Genomic DNA, 18,453 nt, shown 5'->3' with positions numbered 1-18,453 from the left:
TGAAAACACAACAATCCACATTGATAATTTCCTGTTTAAATTTTTAAGTAATCAAAGAATAGGTTTATTCAACTTAAGCAATTATATGTTGCAAATACCTTCTTGAATTTCTCTAGGATCCTGATAGCCTCTGCCTTTTGACTGTGTACTTGGTGAGTATCCACTGTCCATGTTCTGGAAGCATCGTCTCTATGTTCACCCTGCTCGTGTATATTCCTTTTCTCATAAGATACCTTGGTCATCTTCATTTATGTAAATGCCATAAGATACACAGCTCTTTATAGTCTTGAAAATGCTCTAATGTAATGATCTTATTTTAACTTAAAATCATGAAATGCTACTAATACTTTGAGTATCTGGATACCACGTATATTTATCTCGTGGCTCGTCAAAGCTATCTTACTAGGTATGAATTATTAATGCCACTGCTTATATGAAGAAACCGGCTGAGGTTGGTCATGTGGGGACTGGGCACAGCCACCGCTTCCAGGCCAGCTGTCTTCTGTGGGCTGCCTCCAGTTTTCCTGTTTGAAGCAACAATTATTTCCACATGTGTCATGATAGGAAAGAGTTCAGGAAGTTCTGGGTTAAGCCAGACCTGCTTTGATCATCAATCAAAAGATTAAAAATATGTAGGGGTAACAGAATCAGTACAACACACTTTCTTTAAAATGCTGGTGTAGAAAAAAAGCACTAACAGCCATGGTATAGGTCCACACTACTGATTTCTAATATTCTTTTATTTATTTATTTTTTGGGAAAGATATAGAGACATCGATTTGTTGTCCCATCTATTTATGCATTCATGGTATGTGCCCTGACTAGGGATTAAACCCACTACCTTGGCCTATCAGAACAATGCTGAAACTAACAGCTATCAGACCAGGGCTCTCATATATTTTTTTTTCTGTCTGCACTCCCTCTGACATGCCCCACTTAGGAAATTTTAAGGTGTATTCCAACAACCCTCAATAAAGTAACCTCCAAATATAAATGTTAGCTCACTGGCATAACTTTAAATTCTGGGGTAAAGAGCAATCATGGTTCTCTAGGCCAATACTAAATGTACTCAAGATAAGTCTGAAATAAATTCCACTTGGTAAGAAAGAGAAGTCCTTAAATGTCAGTGGAAAAGCTTTATAGAATGAAGCTCAGAGCTGTGAGGATCTCCTTTTAAAAGACAAAAAACTGAAGCCCAAGCAGCTGAACTGGTGCCAATTCCCAGATCTCTGGCTCCCAACTGCACTTTTGGGTTTTTTTTTAGTAATATATTTTTATTGATCTTAGAGAGAAAGGGAGAGATAGAAAAATCAATGATGAGAGAGAATCAATGATTTTCTGCCTCCTGCGGGCTCAATCTCCAGTCCTGGGGATTGAGCCTGCTTCTAGGACATGTGCCCTGATAGAGAATCAGACTATAACCTCTTGGTTCATAGGTGAATGCTCAACACTGAGCCACACCATCTCCGCCTAACAAATGCACTTTCTAAGACACCTCCAGAACTCCCGCTGATGCTTCACTGACTCACTCCAAAACCATAAAACAATGTCCAAGTACTTCCTGCTTCTCAGGGAAACTGAATTGCTGGTTAATATGCAACTAGCAAATCGTTGTTTGAGAAGCCAGCATTTAACCTTATGCTACTGATTAAACTTAAATTTGTGCTATTTAAACACAAGTTCCTTTATTAGTAGTCCTTATTTATATCTGTGAAATAAAAAGGCAGCTTTGTTTCTGCATAAATCAGGAAACATCCTTAAAAATGAATTAAGGCCCTAGCCGACTTGGCTCAATGGATAGAGAGTCAGCCTGCGGACTTTAGGGTCCCGGGTTCGATTCCAGTCAAGGGCACATGCCTGGGTTGCAGGCTTGATCCCCAATAGGGGGTGTGCAGAAGGCAGCCAATCAATGATTCTCTCTCATCATTGATGTTTCTATCTCTCTCTCTCCCACTTCCTCACTGAAATCAATAAAAATGTGTTTGTTTTTTTTTTAAGAAAAAAAATGAATTAAGTTCTTTATATTTTTATTTTGGGGGCACTTGATATATTATGATATAGCAAAATCTCTAAGTAGTGGTTGCCAGAGAGGAAGAGGATAAAGGAGGACAAATACATGGGGATGCAAGGAGACTAGACTTGGAGTGATGAGCACAAAATCGAGTCCACAGATGTCATTTTACAAAGTGTACACCTGCCAGAGCCAGGTAGCTCAGTTGGTTGGAGCATCATCCCAGTGAGCTAAGATTTCGGGTTTGAACTCTGATCAAGGCACATTCAAGAAGTAACCAATGAATGTAGCAAAAAGTGAAACAACAAATCCATGTCTCTCTTTTGCTCTCCCCCTTAAAAAAAGAAAAATCAATCAACTCTATTGCTTTAAAAAAATTGTACATATGAAACTTGTCATTAACCAATGTTACGCCAATAAATAAAATTTTAAAATATATGTACATATGCCATCTTTGAACTCTAAAGAACGAAAACAGCACAAATAGAATTTTCTTCCTTGTACTGAGAATACAGTCCAGATGAGTCAACCAAAAACAGAATGTGAGATTGCTGCAGAAATGGAACAAATAAACTGCCTAAGGAAGAAGGCAAAATAGCTTTAAAAAAACAAAAGATAGACACCATATTTGCATAAATTCTTCTGCACTTAGCAGCTCTACTTTAAATCACCAGATGCATAGACTCATTAGGGAAGTTATAACTTTCGTACCCATGTTGGCTAAGACTGATAACAAGCAAACAAGGACTTTGAATTCTTACAAGTTTTCTTATGACATTTCAACCACAACAAATCTAGGAGTTCCTTCTTCAGAAAAAAGTGACCAGTGTTTTTATTCTTGGGTGCTACAGTGTTGTCTTGGGTTAAACTGAAACCCAAGAACACCAGCTCTGTGTCACCAGCAATGACATCTGAGTTGGTTCTTCATTTTGTTTCCTGCACAGAAGGCCAATTCTGCAAGAACAGATATCATTTCTTGAATGCCATCAAGGACAAATTAAGGTAGAAATAGTTTTTCCCAGCCCCCACAAAACCATAGAAGTCCTATCCCCAAAGTGAATTAAAGTCCTGATGTCAAAATTTCAGAGTCTTCATGCACCTAAATAATATGTGATGTGCAACCTTTCAGTGAAATCAGAATCGGGTCTGAAGCATATCAGTAAAACATAATAATTCTTGTAGGGTGTAACGTCTCAACTTTCACAGATCATGTCTTACCTGTGAATTTGCAGAGGGGCAGGGGCAGGCAGGAGAGAGAGAAGTTGCCTCCCAAACTCCCTTGTAATTCTTTGCATTTATACCTCAGTCCCCTGTCTTATTACAGAAACACATACACACCTTCTTTCCTACTCTTTACAGATATCTCCATTCTTCAAAAAAAAAAATGACAGAACGAAGACAAATCGAAATGTTCAGACACACCCCACACATGTCTATGATGCATTTCATCTAATGAATCTTCGACGTTACCCTTGTGCCAGATGTGGGAATAATAAACTGAATGAGTCCGTAAGTGACTCACAGTTCAACAGCAGCAGCCAATGGTGCATTTTATATATATATTTGATTTTTTACAGAGAGGAAGGGAGAGGGATAGAGAGTTAGAAACACTGATGAGAGAGAAACATCAATCAGCTGCCTCCAAGGTACATGCCCTTGACCGGAATCGAACCTGGGACCCTCGTGTCCGCAGACCGACGCTCTATCCACTGAGCCAAACCAGTTAGGGCCCAATGGTGCACCTTGACTGGTACAACTCAACCCCAACTCAAACTCAAGAGGACAGGGCAGTGGAGGGAGAGAGGCCGCTGAATGAAGAAACGTAAAGGGTTCTACGACGGACCGCCCGGACTGCAGCATCCTCGCAGATTTCCCTGCCGCCCAAGCCCTTTTCCTTTTTTTCAGTCTGTCCTGATTACTTTCCACAATTCCCCTTGCGCGGAGTCTCCGTCCTACTCAAGAAGCTGCAGACTCCTCCCTCCTTATCGTTCAAACTCTTCCCTTTCAAGCCGTCCACGGGCTGGCCGGCCCCCCTGACCTGCTCAGGTTGATTTCTAGCTCAATCGACGGCTCCCCAATCCCTTGTGGAGGGGTTAGGCGGGGCGCGAACCCGATCCCACGACCCCACACCCCAACTCCTCGGGCGGCCTCCACTCCAATAAGCCATCAGTCCTCGGTCGTCGGGGCGGGGGCCCCCCTCGCTCAGAACTCGGCATTCGCTTTCTCCCGACCCAGCAGGCAGGCGGGTCCCACACCCCCATCCCCACCAGGCCGTCCATCTCCCCGGCCGCCCCGTTAGTGAAGTCAGAGAAAGTCGCTTACAGTGTGGGCACGAGAATCCCAAAGGAAGACGGGGAGAGGAGAGGGTTTGGGGCGGTTGCGAAATATGGAAGGAAAAAAAAAATGAAGGGGAAAATAAAATGAAGGTTAAAAAAAAAAAAAAAAGAAAGAAAAGAAATGAAGGGAACAGGGAAGGGGACGGTCTCAGCCTATTCTTGGGAAGGAGCCGGGAAAGGGATAAGGAGGGGTGGGGGGGAGAGGAGGCTGCAAGAAATGCATTCTGGAGGGAGGACAGAAAAGTAACTCAAGGGGTTCCCTAGGCAGGAAATCGGTTATGGGGGGCGGGGGGGGGGCAGGATAACGCGAGGGCTCCCCACCCCCCATCACCCCAGGGAGAGGACAGGTTACTACGTAAGACTAAGAGGCTGGGAGCCGGGAGGTGACAGCCACGGCCGGGCATCTCCGAGGGTTGAGCGGCACGGAAATGGGCGGTGAGGGGCAGGACGCGCCCCCCGGACAACGGCCAAGAGCCCCGCGGACGCGGCTGCCAGGACGAACGAGCCGGCGCCTGAGGCGGCTCCGGGGAGAGCGTCCGGGAGCATCGCTCCGCGCGGAGGCGGACAGGGTTTGAGGCGGTGCCGTCGCCCTCAGGGGAGACAGGGTCTCCCAGGGCCGTGCTCTCCGAGACAAAGAACGTGCGACCGCGGAGGTAACGCCGGAGGAGCCGGCATGCCCCAGCCCCGGCCCCGAGCTCCCGCGCGTACTCACCGCGTCCTCTCCACTCGCCGGCCGCTCTAACTGCGGTTAACGGCCGGCGCAGGAGCGCTCAGCGTGCGCGCTCACGTGACCCGACCCGGCTCTGTCCCGCCCCTCCTCCCCCACGTGACCCGCACAGCCCCGCCCCCCGCCCGCTTGCCTCAGTGAGAAGGGTCGCCACTCGCCCCGCCCTCCTCGGCAAGATGGCGGCGCCCAGCTGGGGCGTGCTGCGCCTTCGGGTTCGGGGTTCCGGGCAGGGTGTGGGCAATCTCCTCTGTCTCGTTCCAAAGCCATTTTGTACCGCCGCTGCTGCTGCCGCCGCCTCTAAGCCCCTGGACGCCCAACAGTTAGCGGAGAAGCTCCGAGCCCAGAAACAGGAACAAAGGCGAAGAAGGAGCCGGTGAGTCCGGAGGGAAAGACTACAATTCCCAAGAGGCAGTGCGCTCTGGGTCCCCTGGCGGACGAGGGTCCTCTAGGAGAGTGCAAGTCAAGGTCCTGGTTGGTGGCGGAGAATGGAGAGGAAGCGAAGGGGAAAGGTCTGCAGCTTGCGGTGCCTTCCTGTGGGGCTGGTCCTTGGGTCCTGCGGGCTCGGTGCTAAGCATCCCCGCTCTCAGTTTACTGGGGGAAGGCGCGAGTCTACTGCAAAGATACAGTGATGCCCTCCCTGCCCAGATGCTCACCCAGACTTCTTGAAGGTCTTCCCCATCAGGCATGTTCCCATCGCTTTTTCTCTCCCCGTAGGAGTTCAAAAACCCGGTCCAGCGGAGAGTGCACGAACTAGTGCGGTTCACACAGCAACTGCAACGAGTCCACCCCAACATGCTCGCTAAGGCACTGAGCCGAGGGATTGTCCACCAGGACAAGGACCTTGTGGTCATCAATAAGCCCTATGGTCTCCCTGTGCGTGGTAAGGACCACGTGGGAAAGGGAGGGAGGGAGGCCGCTGCCTCTTTCTGCCACAATTAGGGGCAACACTCAGACACCACTTCGGGGGGCTCTCAGTAGCCTTGCATTCAAAATAATTTAAAAATTTTAATATACTTTTTATTGATTTCATGTTAGTGCATATAAGTTACCTCAGTTTGCTTTTTTAAAATATATTTTATTGATTTTTTTTTTTTTTTTTTTTTTTTTTTTACAGAGAGATAGGGAGAGGGATAAAGAGTTAGAAACATTGATGAGAGAGAAACATCAATCATTTGCCTCCTGCACACTCCCTACTAGGGATGTGCCCGCAACCAAGGTAAATGGCCTTGACCGGAATCGAACCTGGGACCCTTCAGTCCGCAGGCCGACGCTCTGTCCACTGAACCAAACCGGTTTCAGCCATACTCATTTTTAAAGACTAGAATGGAAGACCATGTTATCGATATAATTTTTTTTTCTGTTTCTCCTCCCCAAATATTCTACAATGAGCTTACATTACTAGAGGAGTAAAAGAGCTAGGGTCGTAAGAATCGTATGAAGCTCTCAGGCCAAGCATTCTACGAAGAGGTTGTTTGGGACCCTCTGATCTAAGGAAGGGGCCACAGCAGTTTCGCTGTGAAAACCTCCAAGCAGCCAAACCCGAGGAATGCCTCACTCTTGTGGCCTCACTCTGTGTCTCCCCTTTCCTCCCCCTGCCAGGACCATCACTGTGCGGGTCCCCGTGCCCTCAGCGGGCGTCGTGGACATCCCCATCGTGGAGAAGGAGGTGCAAGGGCAGAAGCACCACAAGGTGGGTGAGCCACCTCCCCGGGGGGGGGGGGGGGGAGGGAAGGGGGGCAGGTTTTCTGCTCGTCCATCGGAATCACATCTGGGTTTCTTTGGCTTCAGATGACGCTGTCCCCGAGCTACCGCATGGACAACAGGAAGATGGTGAAAGTGCAGGCCACCCGGAGCGCGCACGTGGCGGTGGCCGAGTACCAGATGCTGAGCAGCACCGTGTCCTCCGCTCTCTTGGAGCTCCACCCTATCACTGGTGAGGGTTCTGCCACGCCACGGCGGGAGGCACCACAGTCCCGCATGGTGCCCAGTGCTGCTGGGCTCTGTCCTCCTGAGCAGCTGGTATGGCGGGGGCGGAACTGCAGCTGACTTGTTGGAACGGCTGGGAGCTCCAGGAGGGATAACAGTTAAAAGCACTAGGTAGCTGTCCGGCCGGCGTGGCTCAGTGGTTGAGCGTCGACCTATGAGTCAGGAGGTCAGAGTTCGATGGCTGGTCTACGGGCACATGCCTGGGTTGTGGGCTCGATAGCCAGTGTGGGGCATGGAAGAGGCAGCCGATCAGTGATTCCCTCTCATCACTGATGTTTCTAACTCTCCCTCTCCCTTCCTCTCAGAAACCAATAAAAGTATATATCAAAAAACAAACAACAAGAAGAAACAGTAGATACCAGAAAGATACAGTTTGTGTATAATTATTTAAAATAGTGCCAAGTGGCCGAAACCAACCTGCGCACTGAAAGGTCCCGGGTTCGATTCCGGTCAAGGGCATGTACCTTGGTTGCCAGCACATCCCCAGTGGGGGGTGTGCAAGAGGCAGCTGATCAATGTTTCTCTCTCATCGATGTTTTTTTTTTTTGTTTGTTTGTTTAATATATTTTATTGATTTTTTACAGAGAGGAAGGGAGAGAGATAGAGAGCTAGAAACGTCGATGAGAGAGAAACATCGACCAGTTGCCTCTTGCACACCCCCTACCGGGGATGTGCCCGCAACCAAGGTACATGCCCCTGACCAGAATCGAACCCGGGACCCTTCAGTCCACAGACCGACGCTCTACCACTGAGCCAAACTGGTTTTGGCTCTCATCGATGTTTCTAACTCTATCCCTCTCTCTTCCTCTCTGTAAAAACTCAATAAAATAATTTTAAAAATAAATAAATAAAATAAAATAGTGCCAAGTGGTTTCTCAGAAAAAATGAAGCCTAGAATTACCATGTGATCCAGCAGTTCTACCCCTGGGTATACATCCAAAAGAATTGAAAGCAGGGATTCAAAAAGATGCTTGCACACCTATGTTCCTAGCAACACTATTCACAATAGCCAAAATGAAAATATCTCACATGTCCACTGACAGATGAATGGATGAGCAATGTGGTATATCCACGCAGTGGAATATTATACAGCCTGGAAAAGGGAGGACATTCTGACACGTACTGCAACAAGGAGGGACTTTGAGGGCATTTTGCTGAGTGAAGTAAGCCAGACACAAAAGGGCAAATATTGTATAAATCCAGTGATATGAGATGCCTAGAGTCAACCTAACAGAGGCCAGCTGGTCCCAGGGGCTAGAGGGGAAGGAGATGGGGAGCTATTTTTTTTTTAAATAAATTTTTTTTTTAATATATTTTTATTGATTTTTCACAGAGAGGAAGAGAGAGGGTTAGAGAGTTAGAAACATCGATGCGAGAGAATCATCGATCAGCTGCCTCTTGCATACCCCCTACTGGGGATGTACCCGCAACCAAGGTACATGCCCTTGACCGGAATCGAACCCGGGACCTTTCAGTCCGCAGGCCGACGCTCTATCCACTGAGCCAAACTGGTCCCGGCTAAAATTTCTTTTTTTAATTTTAAATATATTTTATTGATTTTTTACAGAGAGGAAGGGAGAGGGATGAGAGTTAGAAACGTCGATGAGAGGGAAACATCGACCAGCTGCCTCCTGCACACCCCCCACCGGGGATGTGCCCGAAACCAATGTACATGCCCTTTACTGGAATAGAACCCGGGACCTTCCAGTCCACAGGCCGATGCTCTATCCACTGAGCCAAACCAGTTTCAGCTTATTTCTTTTTTATTTTTAATATATTTTTTATTAATTTCATAGAGAAAGGGAGAGGGAGAGAGTAATAGAAACATCAATGATGAGAGAGAATCATTGATTGGCTGCCTCCAGCACGCCCCCCACTGGGGATTGAGCCTGCAACCCATTGCACATGCCCCTGATCGGAATCGAATCTAGGACCCCTGAGTCCACAGCCGACGATCCATCCACTGAGCCAAACCAGCTGATGTTTAATGGGTACAGTTACAGTGTGTGACCATGCAAAATTTCTGAGATGGATGGTAGTGCTGGTTGCACAACAGTATGAATGTACTTATGGCCACTAAGCTGTACACTTATACGGGTTCAAATGGTAACTTTTATGTTATATATATTTTGCTACAATAAAAATAAATGTAAAAAAAAATAAAACAATACTATTGTGTTATATAATAAAATTATCTTTTGAAAACCCAGCATGGCAGAGATAGACACCAGGTTGATTCTGGTGGGGAGGGGACTGTGTGGAGGAGGGGAAATTGCCATAACAGTATTTATAATGTTTACTCCCTAATAGCTTATTGGTTGTTATATTGTTCTTCATACTTGAATGTACTAGTAGGGGGTGTGCAGGAAGCAGCTGATCGATGTTTCTCTCTCATTGATGTTTCTAACTCTCTATCCCTCTCCCTTTCTCTATGTAAAAAAATCAATAAAAATATTAAAAAAAAAATAAATAAAACAGCCAACTTCACTTAGGAGTAGAAATAAGCAATAGAAAGAGCAGTGAGCCTAGAGAACATCAAGTACATTCAAAGCGCCATCATACACCCACGCGCTCTGCTCTGTGGGTCCTGGCGGGTGTGATGCGTGTGCTCCCGGAAGCCCTGGGGCGAAGGTGGACTTAGATGAGGGTGTCAGCTTCGGCTCCCAGAGCCTGGGCCCCGCCTGCTCTGTGGCTACGTAGAACCAGCTGTCTATGCCTCTCACTTCAGGAAGGACATGTCAGAAGGCCGTTTTACCCGGAGAGGAAGCACTCTGGCAATCAGATGATCAAAGTATCGATCAACCGCTTGGACATAGCCCTGGTCGGCTGTCCTCAGCCTCAGCTCTGGGTCCTGCAGTAACCAGCTGGGGGCGAGAGGAGACAAGCTCAGCGCTTGAGTTGGGAAGGCAGAAGGCGGAGGTCAGCCAGCTCTCCTTCCAGAGCTCCCTCCAGCCCAGCTTTATGTCTTCTGATCTCCTGCAGCCCTCACGGGGCCTGGAAGATGCTCTCTGGACCATCCTACCGGGCTGTCCGACTGACAAGTGTCCGGTGTCAGTTCCCAGCTTAGGAGGTGCGGCAGCTCCATCAAGGCCCTCGGCGGGGATGGGGGGGGGGGGGGCCTCCAGCTGAGAAGAGCAGGCCATTGCTCCTTTGCTAAAATATCCCTTCCTTCACGGTCAGGCCTCTGTGGCTCCTGAGCTGGATGGGAGAACAAGCTCATCCCTGAGGAAACAGAGCCTTGACTGAGTGACGGGAGGAAGGCGCCCCCTGGAGCTGAGCCGGGGACTGCACACACCTGGCAGCTGTGGCGTGAGTGGGAGCATGCGCCTGGATGCTCACCTTGCACCCAGCTGTCTGCACTAAAGGCCGCCCGCACAGAGGAGAGAAGGCAAAGGGAAGGGAGGGGGAACGGAGGAGGGCTGAGGTCCCTCGGCTCAGTAGAGAGCATGGTCTTCCACTAACAAAATAAGAGAAAAGCCAGGGGAACGGGGGGTCCCGCAGAGCAAGTCCAGAGGTTGTCAGAACCCCCTTCCACCCCAGGACAGAGACCACAGACGGGACAGGAAGGAAGAGCTGCGACCACCGCAAGGCTGCCTCTCCCCGCCCAGGCGCCCGCGGCACCAGGACCCGCATCTGTGACCAGGACAAGGGTGACAGTGGCGCCCGTAACTCACCGGGCCTTCCCCAAGAACACGGGCTCCGAGCTGTCAGATTCCAGCTCTGCTTTTAGTGAACCAAACCATCACAGCCCTCCCCTCAAAGCACGCTCACCTGGGCAGGCCGCCGAGGTCGATCTCGCTGCAGATGTAGGGGCCTGGACGCAGGATCACCCACAGCCCCACCTCCGCGCCTGTCGGACTTGAGTCTGTTATCTAGTGTGTTCTCAGAGAGGCAGGCCTCCTGCCTTCCCTCAAGGCCGAGGAGGAGAGGGACCAAGCACCCATCGGGGCCCTGCTCCCCTGTTCCTCAGGCCCAAGGGGAAACCCCCAGGACTCTGGGGAAGTACCCCCGCTCTGTGAATTTTAGGGAGCTCCGTTAGCCTAGTTAGAAGCAGCGTGAACATCCGCGTGAGAACTACGTCGCTGGCTGAGACAAGTTCCAGGAAGAGGTTTCCGATCCAGGCCTTTCCTTTCCAGTCGAATCTTCTCAATTGTGACTTTTTCACTGTCTCTTCTGCTTCTGTCCACTCCTGCCTTTGTTCCCTCCCCCCCACCCCTGCCCCCTCAAATGTCCTTCTCCATCCTCATCTCTGTGTCTTTCCTTCTCGCCGTGCCTGTCAGCATGTGTGTCTGGCAATGAGGAGCAGAGGCACCGGTTTTGCCCACCGCTCTGCACCATGGAGAAGTTTGCTTCCTACTGCCTCACGGAGCCAGGTGGGTTTGCTGTCCTCCAGGTGGGATGTCACTCGGGCACAGTCACTGATGTCACTCAGGATCAGTCACTCCTTAGTGCATTGACACACAGAACCCGGTACTTGCCAAGAGGAACAGATTGCCATGATTTAATGGTACAAGACTAAGAAGCCTTGAGGGCACCCTTTCTCTAGGACAGCGGTCGCCAACCAGTGGGCTGCGGACCACTGGTGGCCCGTGAGGTCCGAAAGGTTGGCGACCGCTGTTGTAGGAGGCTCCTGGGAGATGGAGATGGAAACAGCCTGAATGTATATGCAGTTTGCACCCAGTATGGAAAGTCCCTTTGGCCATCTGGATTTGAAAGTACCACGCTCTGAGTTTGTTTATGATTTATAAGGGAAGGTTCCCTAGGAGATGGGACCAAGCCGGGGCTCCCTTCACCTCACCGACTTTCTCCCCCACCCTCTCCTCTCTCTCCGGTCCCTGCCTCAGGAAGTGGGAGCGACGCTGCCTCCCTTTTGACCTCAGCTAAACAGCAAGGAGATCATTACATCCTCAACGGCTCCAAGGTACCAGCACGCTCTCCTCCCGGAGCAACTTGAGATTGTCCCCATCTTCTTGCTGACGGCGCCTGGATCCTTGCTCTCTGCGAGTTGATAATCCCTTGGGATTTTTACATGTTGGGAAGAGAGCCTCTGACCGCTCCCCTTTACTCCCCTTCCCTGGTTCTGTCTCTTCTGATTGGTTCCCGATCATTCCATTCATTTGTGTCTATGCTTCTTAGAGTCTCTTCAACTAGACTTCTCATCCCCTGCTCTCCCAGTCAGTACCGTTTCTCTGCGCCCCTTCTTACACCTGGGCCATTGTACCGCTTGGTGCAAGCATGTCAAACTCGCGCCGGCGGGCCGCATTCAACGGGGTGCGCGGCTGCATGAGTCTGACATGCTTGTCTCTGCGAGGCCCTTAGGTGTTTTCCCTGATGGCAGGCTCTGAGGACCCCTCTATGGCCACTAGGTGGCAGCAGCCTCCTAGGTTTGATCCCGTTTCTTGGGGAGCTATTCTAAGTGGGACCAGTTTTCCTCAAGTATAGGGTATCCTCCACAAACGGATTGTGCTGTCTTTCTCTAACCTCCTCATGACCCCGACTTCGGCTACCCCAGTGAAGCCAATTTCCATCCCTACTTTTCTTAGTATAAACTTGTCGTTTTCTGCTGTCTGGTGGAATGAGATAGAAGGGCTTCTCCATGGTGGTTTGGACTCCCCACCCGAGCGGATTTGAAATAGAATGTGACTCACAAACACTCCGCGGTAAAAGCACTGCACGTTCGTGATAGGAATGTGGACGCCTAATCAGGCTGCTCTCAACCATCAAACACATGGACAGACGCACTTACCTACCACAGCTTCGCTAAAATGCCAAGAGTTCTTAGCTCTGGGCTCAGCGTAGTAAAAATGTCCATTTCTCTGTTGATCAGAAGCACCGACGGATAGTTATGGTTTTGGCTAATTTACAGGTCAAAATGTTACGGAGTAAATAATAGAGGGAAGATAAGGGTGACAAGTTTGGAAGCCACAATGACGTGTGGTAGTTGCAGCAAACGTGTGTCTGCTGGCGCCCTGCCCTTCTCCTCATCCCTCCTGGAGGGTGCTCACCCAGGGCAGCCTCGCCCTTCCTCCAGCAGGTCTCTGCTGCTCCCACAGCCTTTCTGACGACGATTTAGGCATCCTCAGACTCTCACCTCACACCCACCTCCCACTGCACGGGTGGGCCTCTGAACCCCAGGCCAGAGCTAACTGACACAACTACCCAGCCTGCCCTGCGAGCTGTGAGGGTGGGGCCAGGGAAGGGGTGGGCAGCCTCCCCCACGCAGAGATCGAGGCCAGGCCCGCGCTGAGGGAGGAGGCTCTGCCAGCCTGTCTCTCAGCACTGGGGAGCTGTTCCCATCCATCCATCAGCAGCTCCCGGGAGCCAGGAGCACGGGGAGCGGGCCCCCACTTTGATGTGGGCAGAGATCAGCAGTGAGGAGGCAGAGGTGAGGGCCCGGGGGAGGGTTGTCCAGACAATCTCCTCTCCCATCACAGGCTCCCAGGAGCAAAGACGCCAGCCTGTCCTCTCCCCTCTGTCCCTGCCCCATCCTGGGGCCTCTGATCTTCCCCCTCACCCCCCCCCCCCAACCATGCTGCTCCGGGCCCCTTGTCCCAACCTCCAGCCTGTGTGCTGACTGTGGCCCCATCACCCGCTCACACACCTCCTTGGAAGGGGAATGAGGGACATGATGGAGGGGTGGCTGGGAACCAGGGGTGCTGGCAAGAGGGCCCCAGGGTGAGGGCCAAACCATCGACTTCATTTTAAGGGGTGTGCAGCAATTACTGCATTCGTGAGGCTCCCAGATCTGAGAGTCGGGAGGATTGTCCCCGTGCAATCAGGGATCTCAGTGTGGGAGGCGCATGGAGGTCGCGGGCTCTCTCTGCCTTTGCTGCTACCAGGCAGCTGCCAAGGACTCACAGCGAGGAGCCAGCATCTCCCAGGGTGCAACCTCGCTGGTGGAGGGAGAGGAGATGGAGGACGAGGACGGACGGGGACACACACACACACACACACACACACACACACGCGCGCGCGCGCGCACGCCAGGGCCTCCTTCAGCCAGGCCTGAGAGGCTGCCTGCCAGCCCATCCTGGCCCAGCCGGGAGTCTGGCCTTTTTCCTGTCTAAAATTACAGAGTTTTCCAGAAGTTGCCCTGTTTGGTTTTCTGTTTTCTGGAGTTATAAACCAGATTTCCCCTGTCTCCCTTTCTCTCCCTCCACACCCCTACCCCCTTTTCTGACCCAGGGAAGGAAAGGCAAAGAGGGAAAGACAGGGCAGGAGAGAGGGCCTCTGAGCATACCCAAAGCTGACCCTTCCCTTCCCCCTCCTGCACTGGGGTTCCAGGAACCTCCTGGCAGCAGAACCAGGTTGTGACCCAAGCCTGGCTATCTTTGTAGCCTTTCTGTTACCTCCACTGTGCCCCTCCCCCTCCCCCCCATGTAACCCAGGTGTTCTCGTGCAGCCGTCCCAGATCACACCGAGGCCCTGAAGGGAGAGCGAGGTGTATGCCTGGAGTATCTCACAGAGGGAAGCATCTCACCGAGGGGAGCACCCCACAGAGGGAAGCATCTCACCGAGGGGAGCACCCCACAGAGGGGAGCACCCCACAGAGGGGAGCACCTCACAGAGGGTAGTACCCCACGGAGGGGAGCACCTCACAGAGGGGAGTACCCCACGGAGGGGAGCACCTCATAGAGGGGAGCACCCCACGGAGGGGAGCACCTCGCAGAGGGGAGAATCTCACAGAAGGGAGCACCTCACAGAAGGGAGCAGCTCTAAGAGGAAGATTGTGTGTTCATTCTGCTGCTGGCTAGCCAGGTGTGCCCCAGTCTCTGGGCCTCAGAGTCCTCGCCTGAATATGTTTGGGATGAGCCTGGCTGGCGTGGCTCAGTAGTTGAGCCTTGACCTATGAACCAGGAGGCCATGATTTGATTCCTGGTCAGGGCACATGCCTGTGTAGCAGACTCGATTTCCACTGGGGGGACGTGCAGGAGGCAGCTAATCAATGAGTCTCTCTCTTCATTGATGTTTCTATCTCTCTCTCTCCTTCTCCCTTCCTCTCTGAAATCAATAAAAAAGATTTTTAAACAATAATAAAGGTTGAGATGAGACAACATGCCAAGGCCATGTCTGAGACCCCGCTCACTGCAGGCCCTGAGTCTGACTGTGCCGAGCTGACTTACTTGGGCGAAGGGCTGGCACCCTCAGCCGCTTGTGCAGAGTCCCATCGGCCTCTCAGAGGAGGTGGTGCTGGGGCTCAATATTCGGATCCAGTGCGGGCGACTTGCCTGTGGTTGGAGGCAGAGTCTCCCAGAAGAGCCCTGAGCATCGGGCCTTGCTGTCTGCCCAGCACCGGGCCGGGCTCCACCGTGGGGTGAGTGGCCGCAGCAGCCACTCCCAAGGAGGACCCTGGGCACAGCCGTACCTCGTGGTATGTGTGGGAGGGTTCTGCAGTGTGCCTGGTGGCCCGCAGCTCGGAAGGGCGGGGCTGAGGGTTGAGGGTGAAGCAGGCATGGGAAGCATCTCGTTCTCCCCACTGCCTGTCAGACAGGAGTTCCCAGCTGGAGGTACGGTGGCCGTACTGGGAGCTGCGGGGCAATGCCTTTGTGGCTAGAAGCCCAGGGGATCACCCTGAGAGCAGGGCGGGAAGGCAGGTATTCCCCAGACTGGCTTGTGCACGAGGGATGGCGCTGGAGCCCAGGACGTGGGAGGAGAGACCTGGCCGGCCCAGCCGTGGCCTGGCCTGGAGGTGAGCATCTATGGAGACAGCATCGAGCAGCCCCGAGGGGCCCGCTTCCCTGAGGAGCCTGGGCTGGTTTGAAGGTGCGGCCATAAAGCCAGGATTGTTTGGTTCCTGATTTGAAAATCCCAGGACACGGGGGCTAAGGGCACCCCAAGATCTGGCATCAATTCCTTTCCCTGTCCCCAAAACTGGAGGGCTGAGGTGGCTCTGTCAACCCAAGCAGGCTCACTCAGCACCCGCGTCACTCATCCGGGGCAATTTAGCGGCCACAGAGTGGCTGCTATTCGATGCAGGGGCTGGGGGGGATGAGAGGGGGGGGGCGAGCAGGAAGGAGAGCGGAGGGAGAGCCCTGGGCCTGCGGGACACCGGCAGCTTTGTTCCCCTCGCCCAGCGTTTAGGGAGGGAGGGGTCGGGGGTGGCCCCCACCCGATCCGGCAAGCGCCCCGTGTCTGGGCCAGGGAATTAAGCTGTCTTCACCTCGGGCAGGAACGAGGCCCGGGGGTGGGGTGGGGGTGGGGGGGGCTGTGAGAGAGCTGTCAGTGCTGGCGTCCTGTCCCAGCATCGCTGGCACACGGGCAGCCAGGACACCTGGGAAGACAGCCCTGAACAGGGGGGTGCAGGGCCTGCCGGGAGGGGACGGCCGGGACACAGCAGCCTTTGTGTGCCCCGGACCAGGGCTGGCCGGAGCTGCTTCCTGGAGGGGGCTCTGTTCCTGTCCTGCCCGCCCCCCCCCCCCAAACACTTAGACTTTGAACATTGAGACAATCCCCTTCAACGCGTTCCCGCCTCTCCTCCCTCCCCCTCCCCCAGGGCCAGACAACTGAGCTTCTCTGGAGAGCTGTCCTGGGTTACGGGACAGGGATGAGCTCCAAGGAGACACCAGCTGACTTGGTGCTGGTCCCGTCCTCCCCGCCCTCCCAGCCTCTGTGGGGCAGGTGCCAACCCTCTGCCAGGTGCCAGGGGCTGAGGCAGGCAGGTGCGAATGGGTGGGAGATGTTTTCATGGGTAGGATGCCCAGGCGGCACCCAGGGAACCTGCCCGCTCGCCTTGGGAGGGATCCTGGCAGCGGTGGGAGCTGAGCTCAGCTAGAGAGGACAGCAAACACCTCGGGGTCCTCGGCCAAGTCCTCTGAGGGGGGTCGGGAGGAACCTGGCGTGCTGACCCGCGTCAAGCAGGGGCCTCACGGGGCTCAGGTTTCTGTCTACTGAGAAGCACTGGGGACCAAGGTTCGAGGCCCTGGGCCACAGCCAGCTCATTTCTAAACCATAAGGCCCGGTGCGGGTGGGCATGGGACGGGGTGGGGGACAGGCCACAGCTGCCAATGGCCCCTCACTGGATGGTATTCAGGGTTCGTCTCAGCGGGAAGCACACATGTGCGTGGCTCTCTGCCTCCTCTGATCACTGCAGGAATTTCCACAGAGAAGGGCCCCCATCACCAGTCTCCGATTCCACCTTCCTCTGGCCCATCCGTCCTGAAACCCTTGGCTAAAGTCCCTCTGCTGTTGTCTCGTGCCTTTTCCTTTCTGCTTAGAATGTCCTTTCCCCTCCTCATCCTCTCACTCCTGAGCCTGGCTTCCCTGTGTCCATGCCCCTGCTCTCCTCTGGGTGGCAGCTTCTGCGCATCCTCTGTGCTGCCCCTTTCCCTGGGAGAGGCCCCTGTCTCAGGGTCCCGGCCCGACACCCTCCCAGAGGGGCGGTGGGAATGCTGCTCTCCTCGCTGGAACCCCGACCTGGGGCTCTGTGGTGGTGGTGGGGAGGGGGGCAGAGCCTTTAGTGGCAATCTCCACCAAGTAGACAATCTAAGAACAAAGGCTGCCCTGATCGTGTTGCTCAGTGGATAGAGCGTTGGCCTGAGGACTGAAGGGTCCCTGGTTCGATTCCGGTCAAGGGCATGTACCTTGGTTGCGGGCACATCCCCAGTAGGAGGTGTGCAGGAGGCACCTGATCAATGTTTCTAGCTCTCTCTCTCTCTCCCTTCCTCTCTGTAAAAAATCAATAAAATATATATTTGGGGGGGGGGGGGAGAAGAACAAAGGCTGGCTCTGCAGATGTCCCAGACCTGTCCCCTCAGAGGGGCCTCCAGCTCACCCTTCAGGCCCGCACATCTCTCTTCACTCTCTCCTCACTCCACTTCCCTTCTCCCCAGTCCGTGGCCTGGCCCTGTCCCTACTCAAGGCCTCACTCACCTTCCCTCTGGCATCCCATCGCTTGGCTAAAGTCCCTCCTTCAGGTCTCAGTTTGAACATCCTATCTCGGGAAGCCACCCCCCAACCGCCCCCCCGCCCCTCACCATCCTTGCATGACTCTAAGTCCTTCTACATGGTCTGGCGGCCTGGGCTCCCCACCAGAAATGAAGTTAACTGCCAGGCCAGTGTGGCTCAGTGGTTGAGCATCGACCTACGAACCAGGAGGTCAGGGTTTGATTTCCCGGTCAGGGCACATGCCCAGGTTGTGGGCTGCATCCCCAGGAGGAGGTGGGCAGGAGGCAGCCGATCAATGTTTCTCATCATTGATGTTCCTCTCTCTCTCTTCCTCTCCCTTCCTCTCTCTGAAATCAATTAAAAAAAAAAAAAAAAGTTAACTGTGTGGTGTGTATGTCCCCATCAGACTCTGCCCTCTGTGGGTTCAGGGAAGGCCCGTTTGCTGAGAATCTACCGTGTGTGGTCATGAAACGTGGGAATTTTGTATGGCCGACCTCGTTGGGTCATCT

General features: G+C 52.8%; 1 protein-coding gene and 1 long non-coding RNA gene across 8 annotated transcripts in view; one reads left to right on the top strand and one right to left on the bottom strand.

Moving 5' to 3' along the window:
• FAM118B (family with sequence similarity 118 member B) overlaps positions 1–5,157 on the bottom strand; it is a 35,128-nt gene extending 29,971 nt beyond the window's left edge. For all 7 annotated transcript variants that reach the window (XM_084867681.1, XM_084867682.1, XM_084867684.1 and 4 more), the window contains exon 1: positions 5,060–5,157. The gene's annotated coding sequence lies outside the window, so the exon portion shown is untranslated. The remainder of the gene's footprint in view (positions 1–5,059) is intronic.
• A 59-nt stretch (positions 5,158–5,216) lies between these two features.
• LOC311613616 lies at positions 5,217–8,353 on the top strand. Its single transcript, XR_014793488.1, has 4 exons — positions 5,217–5,447; positions 5,789–5,954; positions 6,674–6,764; positions 6,863–8,353. It is a non-coding gene; the product is annotated as an uncharacterized lncRNA (long non-coding RNA).
• Positions 8,354–18,453: the final 10,100 nt, after the last annotated feature.

The sequence above is a fragment of the Pipistrellus hanaki genome (assembly GCF_964339955.1).
Source record: "Pipistrellus hanaki genome assembly, chromosome: 19".
Lineage (NCBI taxonomy): Eukaryota > Metazoa > Chordata > Mammalia > Chiroptera > Vespertilionidae > Pipistrellus > Pipistrellus hanaki.
The sequence above is the reverse complement of the archived record's forward strand: the minus strand, read 5'-3'. Positions and strand labels throughout refer to the sequence as shown.